Here is a 15393-nt window from a genome sequence, read left to right as displayed (position 1 = left end):
GTTAGGAACTCTCCAGCTCTCAGTCTTCATCAGAGCCCGATGGCCTTGAAAAAAAAGGTCCAACTTTTTTAAAACGGAAAAAGAACATATGAAATTTTCCCACTGAAAATGAAGACACTGGACTTCCCTGGTGGTCCAGTGGTTTAACACTTTGCCTTCCAATGCAGGGGGTTCTGGCTTAATCACTGGTTAGGGAGTTAAGGTCTCACATGCCTTGCGGCCAAAAGAGCAAAACATAAAACAGAAGCAGTATTGTAATAAATTCAATAAAGACTTTAAAAATGGTTCACATAAAGAAATCCCCAAAAAATAAAGATGTGAACTAGAATACTAACATACAGGGAGTAAGGAGCCAAAAATCATGATGTTTATTAGGCCAATTCTTTTCAAAATGGGAAGAAAAGTGTTTGCATTCCTTTGCCATTAAAGATAATTTTGTTTTAATTCCCATTTATTTTATGGTGCAAGTATAAACTTGAATCTGCATGTGTTCCAGCTCCATGCTTTTTGATGAACTTGATGATTTGAATGGCTTAAACCTTCAGATATAGAAAATTAGTGCCAAACTTCCTAACTTGTGAGAAAGTATCCTTTCTGGATACTTTTTATTTTATCTGGCTCCAAAATCATTGAGGATAATGACTGCCTCCATGAAATTAAAAGACGCTTGCTCCTTGGAAGGAAAGCAATGACAAACCTAGACAGTGTACTAAAAAGTAGAGCTATCACTTTGCCAACAAAGGTCCATCCAGTCAAAGCTATGGTTTTTCCAGTGGTCATGTACAGATGTGAGAGTTGGACCATAAAGAAGGCTGAGCACCAAAGAATTGATGCTTTTGAGCTATGGTGTTAGAGAAGACTCTTGAGAGTCCCTTGGACTGCAAGGAGATCAAACCAGTCAATCCTAAAGAAAATCAACCCTGAATATTCCTTGGAAGGACTGACGCTGAATACCTCAGCCACCTGATGTGAAGAGCCAACTCACTGGAAAAGACCCTGATGCTAGGAAAGATTGCGGGCAGGAGGAGAAGAGGGTAACAGGATAGGATGGTTGGATGGTATCATTGACTCAATGGACATGAATTTGAGCAAATTCTGGGAGACAGTGAAGAACAGGGCAGCCTGGCATGCTGCAGTCCAAGGGGTCACAAAGAGTCAGACACAACTTAATAACTGAACAACAACAACAACATCCTTTCTGGAAATACTTTCCAATCTGGGTATGTAAGATTTCTTCCTACCTGTACGCTTGTTAATTAAATTTCAAAGGTTATTATGTCAAGGGAGAAAAACACAAATCAACCCAGGAATCTGCTATTTTGAACTATGTAAAGTGGCCATATTGATCTGGAATTAACCTAATTAACCTATATGCTTCCCTCCATGCTCAACAGAGGTTTTTATTTCCATTGTATCATTCTTGAGATCCTTTTCGACACTGTCTTGATGCCTTTCTTATACAGTTATGCAACAAACTAATCTGAATTATGTTCAAATAAGCAGAGAGGCTGGCTTTTTTTTTTTTTTTTTTTTTTTTTTTGTAGAAAACATGTAGCCTATCAGAAGTGACCACCTTAATTTTTGCTCATTTTATGATATGACTTTACTGAGATCCCTGGAGTAGGAAATGGCAACCCATTCTAGTATTCTTGCCAGGAAAATTCCATGGACAGAGGAGCCTGGTGGGCTACATACAGCCCATTGGGTCACAAAGAGTCAGATACCACTGAGTGACTAAGCACTTACTTACTAAGAGCATCATCTCATACACGCAATATACAATATCATGTCTAATAGATTTGTGCAAAATGTCTAAAACTAAGCAAACACAATTATATGAGTTGGCATTGCATTATCATGCAACACTATACTTAATAATACAAGAAAAAGATGAAAAGTCCATTACCTTCATTGCAACAGTCTGTTTCTGATTTTGACTTTGGACTCTACTGATCTTTACTTTACCCTTCTCTCTCTTAGGTCACTATTTTATCTAGAGAACCTGAAACCCATTTCTTCATCCATGTGTACCACATGGAACCTTGGATTTTCTCAATGACCTAACAGATTTTTCAATGGTTAGTTATCCTTTTTTAGTTGTCTTGTTTAGGATGAATGAAAGTTAAGATTGTGGCAGTAAAGGACAAGCTGTCAATCTACTAAATTAATTCCTGTTGAAAAGTAAGTGCATGCATTGTGTATTAACATAATTTATTAGAACAATTAGAAGGCATCCTTGTCGTCTTTTAATTAGATTATTTCTTGTTCTGGTAATTACACCAGACAGGGGAGAATAATAGTTTTAGGATTCTAAGATCATCTGTAGACTATGTGGAAAGAGAATGATCAATAATGCTAATTTACTGGAACACTTAAATTCCCAGAAAGAGATCTTTTATCATGAGCAATCCTTTATATAATCAGCATTATTTCTCAATGTCTATCCTCATCTTTCCCACAGTTCAAAAGTAAAGAGGCTGGATAAATAACTGACATTTATTCCACTATTGGAAATCTGGTCAGGATGGGCCACCTCTGGCCTCTAGTGGCTCAGACATTGCTTCACTCTCTCGCAAAATGCCAACAAATAACCACAAATGAAAGATTTAAGATTCCATGCAGAGCAGCACCGCCAGGAGTCTGAATGTCTAACAGGAAGAAGACAAGATTTTTAAGTTCTGATCCAGGTGGAGAATCATAAACTTTCTCCATTTAAAAACAAATTCAAATCAGTGAAAATTTCTTATAAGTGAGAAGACTATTGATTATAAGAAAACAAAAAATAACTGGTGATATTTCTATACATGAAGATATCTGCAGAAATTAACGGGGAGGCTGTGTGACAGGGAAGATATCGGGCTTTCAGAGATGGTCTGAGGCCTTGAGATGTGAGTTGAATTATTCCCTCTCTTTTTGTGTTTTAGAGTCTATAAGGAATTTAAAGGCTCCAAGGCCTGTCAAATGCCCTGTATCACCACCACCAAGCTGCTAGGAAATCCTAAAGAGCAGCTCCCAGGACTTCCAGGATCCAGAATTTTTAAAATGTCATGAGTTGGCATAGCCTGTCCTCAAGGATCACCCCACAGTTGAGTGGAATGGAATACAGAGGTGATGCCAGTGAATGTGGAGTTCTCTGTAATAGCGGGCAACACAAATGTCCCACCAGCAGCAAAGATTACAGCAATCTCAGGCCCACTGTTGACCGAGTCTGCCTTAGTCAATGCAAAGTTGTAATGAGACCATGTCTAGACAGTATTGATCTCCCACCAGAAAAAAAAAAAAAATCAGAATGTGACTTCTTTTCAAGCTTAGTCTAAAATGACACCTAAAACAGGATCCTTCATTCACACGTTGCCAACACTTTTCCTAACCAAGATATTTTATCAACTAGGCAGCCAAGGACACTTGTAGGCTTGTTTTCAAGGTATATATGAAATTCTTGATATTCAAATAGCAAGTAAGAAAGTTACTTAAGCCTTTTCAAAAATGAAAGTCCCTATAAACTGAAAGAAAAAAACCTCAAATTAATGTAGATCAAATATTTATAGGAGAAATCATTAGATTAAGCCATTGGAAAGAGTCTTACAGTTTAGGAAAAGTGAAATAGCCCTATAACCCTGCTGTCCATTCTAGCTAGGAAGACATTGTTCTCCATAGAAACACCTCTTTAAATTGTTAGGGATGCTACTAAAAATTTAGGATTCCCCACTAATCTGATCTCCAGATTGGTCAGATCTCCGAAGCAGAATATCACCCTAGAGGCACCAAAGATTTGCATTTGAGTGCTCTGTGCTCAGGGATTCCAAAGCCAGGCTGAGCATCATATCTGCCCCAAGAAAGGCAGGAAGGAAGGGAACATGTTTTAAAATATATGTAGAAATGGAGCTGTAATCTCCCCAGAAAATACAACAGTAAACTAAGATTGGAAACTTTAAGTTAAAAGGAGGGAACCACAGAGAATCCCCTCCGACTTGAGGCCAGGAATGGAGTCATCACTTTCAAGTATTTTGGTGGTTCCAGAAGATGGCAAGTCTTACAAGGTAGACTTTTTGCCTTGCTGAAGGAAAATGAAACAAGCTTCTCATTATGTTGGAATGGTATTAAGGTATAAATCTATCCTACAGAAGAATGTTAAATAAGAACACAATCCAGAGAGAGACTTCCACCACTATAAACAGTTCCTCATAAATGCCACCTAGAATCAAAATTATCGTTTCTATGTTCTAACCAAAATAGGCTTGCAAGTTTTGGAAATACTTTGTCCTCTAAAGAAGAGCGTTTCTTCAGTCTACGACTTCTTATCATGCTAGATTTTGAAACTTTTTTGAGCATTCACTCCCCAAACTGAAAAATCACAAAGATAATACAGTAATACCTGGAAAACCAGAAACCTTATCTGTAGATAGCACAGGCTGCTTCTCCAAATGGATTTTGTATAATTTCTTTCAAGCTTAGGAAAAACCCCTGCATTTGTCTGAAATGAAATGAAGGGAAGTCAATCATGAACTTCCTTTTCTCTGTGTTAATGAAAGACACAAGCACATCATGATAACCAAAAGGGAATGACACAGGCTCTCTTCTCATCCAAGAAACATTACAATGCAAAACACCATTATGCCTTGTAGAAAAGAAAATGTTAGGACACACAACTGAGGCATATTCCCATAACATAAAGTTAATTCCTGCTGCTGCTGCTACTGCTGCTAAGTCGCTTCAGTCGTGTCCGACTCTGTGCGACCCCACAGACGGCAGCCCACCAGGTTCCCCCGTCCCTGGGATTCTCCAGACAAGAACACTGGAGTGGCTTGCCACTTCCTTCTCCAATGCATGAAAGTGAAAAGTGAAAGTGAATTCGCTCAGTCATGTCCGACTCCTACCGACCCCATGGACTGCAGCCTACCAGGCTCCTCGTCCATGGGACTTTCCAGGCAAGAGTACTGGAGTGGGGTGCCATTGCCTTCTCCTAAAGTTAATTCCTAGGCTACCTGAATCCTAACACACTAATATTAAGGCAAGTACATATGTGTAATTCCTAGTTATCAAAAGGGAGAGAAAGTGATTTTAAAAAAATATTAGATATATATTTAAAAGGTGTTCAATTTTTTTCAAAATAAGGCAAGAGCAGCTATGATTTAAGATAATTGTATTGGAGAAAGCTAACTCTCTCTAAGGAAACAAACACCTTAAAAATAACAAAGATATGCTATAGCATATGGTAAAATCTTATTCAACCATCCTGATTTGGTCAAATGTTAAATTAGCCAAGTATAATAGGAGAAATTTCTCTCTATTGATTAGGTGATTGATTCAAAATATTCATGAACTTAGTAGAAATATAAGCAGTAATTTCCAGCAATAAGAAATAAATTATATACACCCTCAAAAATGAATGAAGGCGTTTTACGCAATCTTGGAGGAAAAAAAAAATTAGGTATTTCATAAAATCATTGACTCCAGGGCAGGAAAAACCCTACATACATAAGCCAGAGAATTTTTTTCCTACTTTCAGAGTTATGAGAGCACAAAGATGAATCCTATTTCTTAAGACTTCCCCAGAACATGATTCAACACATTGTCTATTTTAAAAAACATTTTCTGCCATTTAATGTCATGTGATATTTTTTTCCCAATGACTAACCAAATATGCCTCACTGTTATATAAATCAGTTCTTTCTTAATGCCGCAAGTAAAGACAGAGAGCTAGTACTTGCCATCTTCTCTTATAAAAATCACACTTCAGCCTTTTCTTTTCAAATGTGATTAATCGTATCTGTGACTGTCTTCCAAGCTTAGCTGAAATTTTTCTGAATCCTTCAAAATCAGTACATTTTCTGGATGAATATGAAGAAAAGAAGGTTTTGCCATTTCTCTTCATTTATTTCTGAATTCAGCTTGGTCTTCATTAATGCTACATAGCTGCCTTATTATTCAATGTCCTCTGTGACCCCTGATCATTTTGCCCTGAGGGTGTATATTTGCTCACTAACTATATTACAATTTTGTGATCTGCTGGATTTTCTCTGGAATTCTACTCTCCAGTTGCCCTAAATTAATGAATTCCATTCTTTTTGGCTTCTACTTCTCCTATTTATTAAATTTGCTCTGAAAATGAAGCTTATTTTCAAAGGAATTCATAGTTCTTTATTTGCAGCTTGGTATTAACAATGAATTTCATAAGCATTGTATTTAATCAAGTTTTAAATGTACTAAAGGCAAATTTCATTAAATGTTAGTGTTCCAAGCTTTATATTCTCTCCAGAAAAGAAATCTGTTTTCCTCGGCCTTTTCCTTTACCCACTTTCTAATAGTAATCTTTTTTTTTTTTTAATGATGAATTGTGTGAATGATAACAAAGGTAGAACTGGAAAACTGAGATGAAAATAAGAGGAGGGAAAAAGTCAAAGACTGAAGCCTTAACAGAAATAGTATAGCTATTTGAGAGTAAAGCGGTGAAAGAGAAAGACAACCTGGCTTTTTAGAATGGAAAGTGAAAGATCAGTGGAATAAAGAAATGGAAGGGGTTTTTGAGAAGAGTTGCCATGTGCAAGGAATAAAATATTTTTGAAGTTCCTTGAGAGACATGAGTAAAATTTGGAATTATTTTTCAGTTATTCATCATCTGCTATGCTGTCTTAAGACTGAACCACATGGGACCCCAGGACTTATTTAGGTTACACAAATATCCTCCAATGCTTACATTAATTCATTTATATCTGGACTTCGGTTTCATAAACATATATCAGAAACAAAAGTGTTCATCCTAGAAATGCTCAAGAGCTCTCCATCAGCTTTAAATGAAGTTCTGGTGGTTAATTCACAGGTCAGTGTCTGGAATAACCCCAAAGACTACTTGAATACTTAATAAATTTATACAAAAACATACTGAAAATAGAAGTATTTATCTATTAGTGTCAAATGCACAAAAGACACACTTTGAGGCAATGGTTGCCATATAGTAATGTAGTTTTCAATTACTAGCAAAACAAAAGTATAAGACGGAATAAAAGAATAGCCTTATATGGTAAGCCTGTCACATAAAATTTTTAAGAAAGTGATAAGTAGTTATGGTTTTATTGCTTTGCTATACAAATCACTCCCCAAAACGTAGACATAACGTCAACTGAAATACTGGGGTTCTGTGTGTCTTTATTAGTTAAGTTATATTATTAAACATCAATACATACAACAGTCTACACAGGTATACCTCTGAGCTATTGTGGCTTAAGTTCTCAACCACAGCAATAATGTTAATATTGCACCAAAGCAAGTCACACAAAATTTTTGGTTTCCCAATATGATAAGTTATGTTTACACCACAATGTAGTATATTAAGTGTGCAGTAAATCAGGTTTTTTTAAAAATACTATACATATGTAAGTATACGTAACTTTCGATATGTAACAAGGCAGTATCTACAAAGCACAACAAAGCAAATGCAGCAAAATAGGTGTGTGTGTATTATTCTCAAGAAAGTACATAAAAGAAGAACCTGGAACTAAATTAAAAGTCTACCACCCTTCACACAAAGGGTGTGAAGATAACATATTTACAAAGATATGTTATATATTTATAAATTAAACTTGTCACCAATAAAGATGTACCACATAGATAGCATGAGTATGTGTAAGAGAGAATGAGGATTCAGAGACTAATATACATACATTGTAAATGAAAGCCCTAAGGCATTCCCAAGAATCTAAACAGCCTATATACAGATAGAGTAAAGTCATATACTGAGGGAGGGGACTTGAGTTTTAACACCAGAGCCAAAGGCTCTGCTTATAGTCATACTTAACTTTGAAAATCATTTAAACCACCTATAAGGTGCAAGTTACATTGCTCTGTGTATTCAAGCATGACAGTAAATGTTTGAGACAAACTACTGAACTAGGCTAAAGAAAGGGAAGCAAGCAAAGAAAAGTCCACCTACAGACACCCGGGTATTCAAATCACCTTGTCTTGAAGGAAATAGCAAAAAGATTCACCAACGAATCTTTACCACATAGCTGATGAAGTTATGAACCTTCCAATAGGGCTTATTCCATGTTTTAATATGAAAGTCATATAACTTTACGACATTAATAGATGCTTTTGTCACTGTTAAGATTAAGTAAGGTAATATATGCAAAACCACCAGACCCAGGGCCAGACAAGGAGCAGATAGTCAATAAAGATGCTGCGTTTTAATCTAAGTTTTATTTCACAAACACACAGCTCTTTGAAATCTTGTGGAGAAGAACACGGTAACTGTTTTTCTTGCTAAGCTACTGTTGCCAGTTGCAGACCCCACGAACAGCTATCATCTGCATACTTTGGGCATGGAGATCTTACACTTACACTGTCTTCTAAGTGAGCATTAAGGTGAATCCACTGCACACAGAAGCATTTCTTTATGCCTGCGCCACTCTCATCTCAGCAGATTGGCTCCCTGTGGAATGGGTTTTCCCTTTTCAAAGCCGTAACACAGCACATGAGTCTCAAACCACAGGGCTACCAAACAAGGAGAGTTCATTTCTTTTCCAAAAAGGCACTCCTATCAACTCTACCAGGAGAGCACATGAACCCATAAAATCCATTTATTCTTATCTTTAATAGTATATCCATTGTGAGTCCCTTTCACCAGCACTTAGTTACAATGGGATGTCACAAAAATCTGGGAACTGGAATTTTTTTTCCCTCCCTTCTCCTTCTCTATCTCCATTTTTTCTTTTCTTCCATCCTTCTTCCCCTGAAATTTCTGCCTATGATAAAATCACAGCAAGAAGTCAAGTCACAGGGTTTTCCTATTAGTTGACATTCTGTGATACACTCATTTTCTTGGTCCTCATATGAACTCCCTCCAGGGTGCTCCTTTGTGGGAATAAGGTATGCCAAATGAAATAGGGAACTTGAGGCAAAATTTTACCTTGACATATGAAGAGAGAATATTTTTCCCCTGGATTTATGGGGTAATGTGACTCAGACACTTTCCCTCTTTTCCCTAGCTTTCACTTCCTACTTATGGCTGCACACCATCATCACCATCATCATAATTTATTACAGAGTGCCCATGGCTGGAGCCTCTAGGTAGCTCCCAAATGATCTAATCCAAACATCATTGTCTTCACCTTCCCTTTGGCACGAGTCTATCTTCCATTCCTCTTCCTTATTGAAATCTGCTTCTGATTATTTTTCATCAGATATTATAGCTTTCTTTTCTTTCCCTTAAATTGAATCTCTTTTATTTCTTCCTTTTATCTCCATGCCCTCCTGGGCCCTAAGCACAGTTCCTCTACAAGTACAGGGGTTTACATCTCCAAATTTAGAAACCATTGGGAACTTTACTACCAGACTGCCTTTTCCAAGGCAATGTTAGCAATATTAACTAAAAGGAGAACTGAAACTTCTGCATTGCCATGGCTACATGTCAAGGATCTCAGCTCTAACCTTTATCACCTTGCAAGACGACAACCAAAATTACAGTACATTCTTTCAGCTCAGGCCAAACTTCCAAAGATGAGCACTCTTCAACCCCCAGTTCCAAGTGGGCTTCTTTAGGAAATTGGATGTCCACAGTCTGTAGACAGACGGGGGTTCCAATCCAGCCTCTGGCATTTAATTTGGGTATAACCTTGAGTGAACCATTTGACCTTTCTGAGTTTCAATTTCCTTGACTGAAAAATGAGAACATAAACATCTAACTAATGAGATTGTTGTGAGGACAAAATGAGGTAATCTTTGCAAAATACATACAATGTCTGACATGTGGTAAGCATTCAAACTTGGTAGCTATGACCTTTATTCTTAAGAGTTAAAATGTTGAATAGGATGAATTTTTCACAAAACTGATCCTGGAAGAGACACTAATAACATTATTTTAGAGACCCCAGTCCCAAATACCATCCAGTCCAGTGTTTTCATACTTGGAAAGTCACTAAATATTTTTTAATCAAAATTAAAAATTGAGGACAAACAGAGGATTAGGATTTGGAACCAAGAAAAAAAAAAAAATAGCCAGTCATACATCTCAACATATCATTAAACGTCTCTATTCTCAGAACATACATCTCTTTTTAAAATATATTTACTACAGCTATCCATGGAGACAGAATATTTTTATCATCAGCTGCAAAACTGTCTCCTGAAAAAGAAAACTGTATAATTATAACTAGAGCAGACTTCACATGTTAACCTTTGATATAAGGGAAGAACAAAAAGTAGACACTAAGCAAGAGGCTAGGAAAGAGAGAGAGAAAAGAAGAGCAGGCAAGAGAGAAGAAGAAAGATAGAGAAAATGAGAATGAATGCAAAAGGGTTTGATGACGATTACTATCTGGCTTAAGCCCTTCTATGCACCAGCAGACAGGATGATCATACCATTTATGACTATTGTCAGTTCTCTCCATGGAAACAGGCTGAAAAATTGGACACCCAGGACCTCTCAACACGAAGACAGTAAAACAGACAATTCCTTACAGGACTTTTGCCTAAATTTTATATATATATATTTTTTTATTATATATATATGTTACATGTATATAAATAATATACATATTGAATTATTATGATTCCAGAAATAAAGCTAAATATCCAAACTCAATGAAATTATCTAACTGGTACAAATGCAACACAGTAAGGTTTTTACTCTGGAAGATGAGTAAAATATTTTAGAGCATAAGAATGCTCTTTACAGTGTTAATAGCTTTCATCACATTTCATTACTTTCGTCATCTATTTGTTTGCTGCCCATCCATACCTCCTTCCCAAACTTACCTCTTTGATTGAGCCTCATCTGTAAAAAGAGCAGTTTGATCTACTTTTGAATCAAAATAGATCTGCTTTTAGGCACACCTATTTCTGCCTCCTGCTTGTTGGGCAAGTTATACATCTTTTATGTGCTTGACTTTCTTATACCTAGAAGTGATAAGAAAATAACTGTAATGGGTAGAGATTAAGCCTGCCACTCTTTCTCTCTCTTCCTACGCTTCCACATCCCTCAGAAAAGCAAGTCCTAAACCAACTGCCAAATTCAAGCATATTGAGTCTTACAAATTAAGGGCAGGGTCGCTACATAACACAAATTGGGAAAAGTCTGATTCCTCAGGGAAGGCTTACCATTTCCTTCTTTCCTTCCTGCCTTCTTTTTGACTTTAAGCAGTAGCATGCGTGAGCCAAAGTGACGTCCAGAGCACTAGCTCTTGTCCTCAGCACTTTTTTTCTTCCCCTCTCCTTCAACTCAGAAGTCTTCTTCTTTTTTGGCTGTGCGTTCTCTAGTCGCAGTGGGTGATGGTTACTCCTCCTTGTGGTGTGTGAGCTTCTCAGTGCAGTGGCTTCTCTTCTTGCGGAGCATGGGCTTCAGTAGTTGCTGCTCGCAGGTTCTAGAGTGCAGGCTCAGTAGTTGTAGTACATGGGTTTAGTTGCTCCACGGCATGTGGAATCTTCCCAGACCAGGGATCGAGCCTGAGTGCCCTGCATGCATTGGCAGGTGGATTCTGTTCCACTGCTCCACCAGAGAAGTCCCCCCATTTAGAATTCATCTGAGAGAACTCCTTAAGAAGAAATGTGAGGAAGTTCCACTTAAGATTCCTCCCAGGTCAGCCTACCTTTATCAGTGCTCTTCAATAAAAGGTCTTATGCCCTGGTCCAGTGAATGACAAAGTGGCATGTTGATGCCCTTTCCATGTCAGGGCCTTTGATTTTGTTCTTCCTTCTCTCTGGAATGTTCTGCATCTTTAAATCATGGACATTTACATCATTCAGGTCTCAATTCAAATGTTATTTCTTCAGAGAGGCCTTCCCTGACCAACCAGTCTAAAGCAGCATCCTCACTACCACCAAATCACTCTATTATATTCATCTTTTACAGTGTTAATAGCTTTCATCACATTTCATTACTTTCGTCATCTATTTGTTTGCTGCCCATCCATACCTCCTTCCCAAACTTACCTATTAGAAGAGTGATCCAAGAAAGCACGGATCTGTTTGTCTTGTTTGTCCAGAATCAGACGCCTATCAAATGGGTAGGCATTCAATAAATCACGGCTGTCTTTCCTCTCAGGCTTGCTCCTGCCACCGGCCCATGCCCAACCAAGTCCAGTTAAATCTTTTGAAAGCTCTTTTCCTCAGCTGACCCGGGATATAAGCGCATACACTATGGGCTTTGTCAATTTTAGACTAAGTGTCTCTATCCTATAAATTTCTTTCCTCTAATCAGAATTTATATAACCTACTCTTTATTTTGGCTTCCCAGGTGGCACTAGTGGTCAAGAACCTCCCTGCCAATGCAGGAGACATAAGAGACACAGGTTCAATCCTTGGATTGGGAAGATCCCCTGGAGGACGGCAGGGCAACCCACTCTAGTATTCTTGCCTGAAGAATCCTACAGACAGAAGAGTCTCGCGGGCTACAGTCCATAGGGTCACAAACAGCTGGACACAACTGAAGCAACTTAGCACACACACACTCTTTATTTGAATACTAACTTATTCCATTTACCTTATTTGTACTTTTTGAAAAGATCTTTTTAATGCGGGCCATTTTTAAAGTCTTTATTGAATTTGTTACCACATTGCTTCTGTTTTACATTGTTGCTTTTTTTGGCTGCAAGGCCTGTGGGGTCTTAGCTCCCAAACCAGGGATCGAACCTGCACATACCCCCACCCCCCGCATTGGAAGGCAAAGTCCTGACCACTGGAGCACCAGGGAAGTCCTTTTTATTTGTACTTTTTAACAAGCCCCAACACAAAGGCACAGCTTAGTGAATGCCCCCTTAAACCTAGAAGACAGTGGCTGATGCCTTTCTTACCTACAGCAATGGTCCTAAAGAAGCCTTTCTACATCTCTGCCCTCGAGCCCCAAAATACATGCACACAGTGGAAAGCCTGAGCTTGCATTCCAGATAACCTCTAGCAGGAAGTGAGTGGAAATGCTCTTTAGAAGGAGCAAAGCTAAAGTATGCTCCTGAAAATGATGCCAGTTAACATTTCCTCTTAAGAAAGCCACAGTCCCCACAGCATCAAAGATAGCTCAGTGGCATCTTATATCAGGGACAGTTTTTAATTTGAAGCTTAGAGAGTCTCTTGGAAATCTCTTAAATTCTCCACACACACACAAATATGACACAGCTTCTCAGGAGGTTCAATAGAGTCTTTCTTCTAGCATAGAACGCATAGCTATTTCTTCGGTTGTAGATCAGATGAAGTCATTGGTGTCAGTTTACTAGCTATATATATTTTCTAATGCATAACAGAATATGTCAATACTGGAATACACTCAGCACTGAGATGCTCGCACTAGGAGACTCAGGAGGATAAGACTGACTCCTAGCTCCCATCTCACATTGACAAGAAGCATGTATTCACTGAGGGGAAATGTCGAGCAGAATGATCCATATTGCTTAAATCAGTACTTCTTACTCTGTCTTTTTTGCCAATTCTGCATGAGTAAGTTGGCAAAATTTCAACACACACAGATGCAACTCCATCCTATTCAAGGCCACTCATCTTTGCATCACGATGTCTCTTTTTGATCATGTTAAAGATCAAAAAGTACTAACCCTAAAGAACTTTATCACATCACCTGGACCCATTTCATAGAAAAAGAATGTGATGGTATACTCAGGAGAGGACCCTAAAGAAATATCCTTGCTGCTGCTAAATCACTTCAGTCATGTCTGACTCTGTGCTACCCCATGGACTGCAGCCCACCAGGCTCCCCCATCCCTGGAATTCTCAAGGCAAGAACACTGGAGTGGGTTGCCATTTCCTTCTCCAATGCATGAAAGTGAAAGGTGAAAATGAAGTCGCTCAGTTGTGTCCAACTCTTAGCGACCCCATGAAGCCTACCAGGCTCCTCCGTCCATGGGATTTTCCAGGCAAGAGTACTGGAGTGGGTTGTCATTGCCTTCTCTGAAGAAATATCCTTACAATTTAAATTTTTAAAATAATCAGTACTCTACTATGGTATAGTAGTTAACTCTTACAATAGTTTGTACATATCTTTATTGGAAGTAGGCTTAATATAAATCCTAAAAAAAAGAAAAAAAAAGTAGAACTCCACATTTCCATAAGGGTTGTGATGGCTAATTGTATGTATCTACTTGACTGTGTCACAGGATATCCAGATATTTAAAAGTGAAAGTGTTAGTCATTCAATCATGTCCGACTCTTTGCAACTCCATGGGTCTCTAGCCCTCCGGGCTCCTCTGTCCATGAATTCTACAGGCAAGAATACGGGAAAGGGTTGCCATTCCCTTCTCCAGGGGATCTTCTTGACCCAGGGGAACCTGGGTCTCCCGTGTTGCAAACAGATTCTTTACTGCCTGACAGTGTCCTCCCCCATCCTGACATTGGGTCAAACATTACTCTGGGTGTTTCTGTGAGGGTATTTTGGATGAGTTTAACATTTAAATTGATAGACTGGGTAAAGCAGATTAAAAGTGAAGCTCGCTCAGTCGTGTCCGACTTTTTGCGACCCCATGGACTGTAGCATACGATGCTCCTCTGTCCATGGGATTCTCCAGGCAAGAATACTGGAGTGGGTTGCCATTTCCTTCTCCAGGAGATCTTCTCAACCGAGGGATCGAACCCGGGTCTCCCGCATTGCAGGCAGATGCTTTACCATATGAGCCACCAGGGAAGCTCAGGTAAAGCAGATTACTCTCCCCCAATGTGGGTGTGCCTCATCCAATCAACTGAAAGTGAAAGTGAAGTCGTGTCCAACTCTTTGTGACCCCATGGACTGTAGCCTACCAGGCTTCTCGGTCCATGGGATTTTCCAGTCAAGAGTACTGGAGTGGGTTGCCATTTCCTTCTCCAAGGGATCTTTCAGACCCAGGGATTGAGCTCGGGTCTCCCTCAGTGTAGGCAGACGCTTTACTGTCTGAACTACCAGGGAAGCCCCTATAATCAACTGAACGTCTGAATAAAACAAAAGACTGGCTTTTCCCTAAATAAGAGGGAATTCCTCCTGTTTGACTGGCTTCCAGCTAGTTTTTTGCTGCCTTTGGACTCAAACCAAAACATTGATTCTTCTTGGGTTGTGAGCCTGCTGGCCTTTGGACTGGAAGGAGAGTATTAGCTGTAATGATTTTTAGGCCTTTAGACTAAGACTGGATTTATACCTATACCATTGGCTCCGCTGAGTCTCCAGTTTGCTGACTGCAGATCCTGGGGCTTCTCAGTCCCTCTAAATGTATGACCCCCCGCCTCCCCAAGTGTGTGAGTATTCCCTGTGTGTATGTATGTATCCTACGTTTCTGCTTCTCTGGAGACCTGACTAAAACAAGTGCTAGACTCAAACCCAAAGACTAATAACTTTTGTTTTTAGCCATCTGGCACTTAACAGCATGTCTCTTTATGAACTATGTAAAATTTTTTCATGAGCTAACATATGGCACTCCATCACTCACTCTA

The 15393-nt window shown here is 38.8% G+C and overlaps 1 protein-coding gene across 9 annotated transcripts in view; it reads right to left on the bottom strand.

Moving 5' to 3' along the window:
- Positions 1-15393, bottom strand: part of FHIT (fragile histidine triad diadenosine triphosphatase) — a 1535374-nt gene that overhangs the window by 1120387 nt on the left and 399594 nt on the right. Inside the window, exon 3 of one of the 9 annotated variants that reach the window (XM_044933647.1) lies at positions 11926-11988. The exons of 7 other annotated variants lie outside the window; for them this stretch is intronic. The gene's annotated coding sequence lies outside the window, so the exon portion shown is untranslated. Of the gene's footprint in view, positions 1-11925; positions 11989-15393 lie in introns of those variants that run through there. One more of the 9 variants, XM_044933641.1, reaches the window with a different exon arrangement.

Source organism: Bubalus bubalis, chromosome 21 (genome assembly GCF_019923935.1).
Source record: "Bubalus bubalis isolate 160015118507 breed Murrah chromosome 21, NDDB_SH_1, whole genome shotgun sequence".
Classification (NCBI taxonomy): domain Eukaryota; kingdom Metazoa; phylum Chordata; class Mammalia; order Artiodactyla; family Bovidae; genus Bubalus; species Bubalus bubalis.
This window is presented reverse-complemented; position numbering and strand designations above follow the sequence as displayed.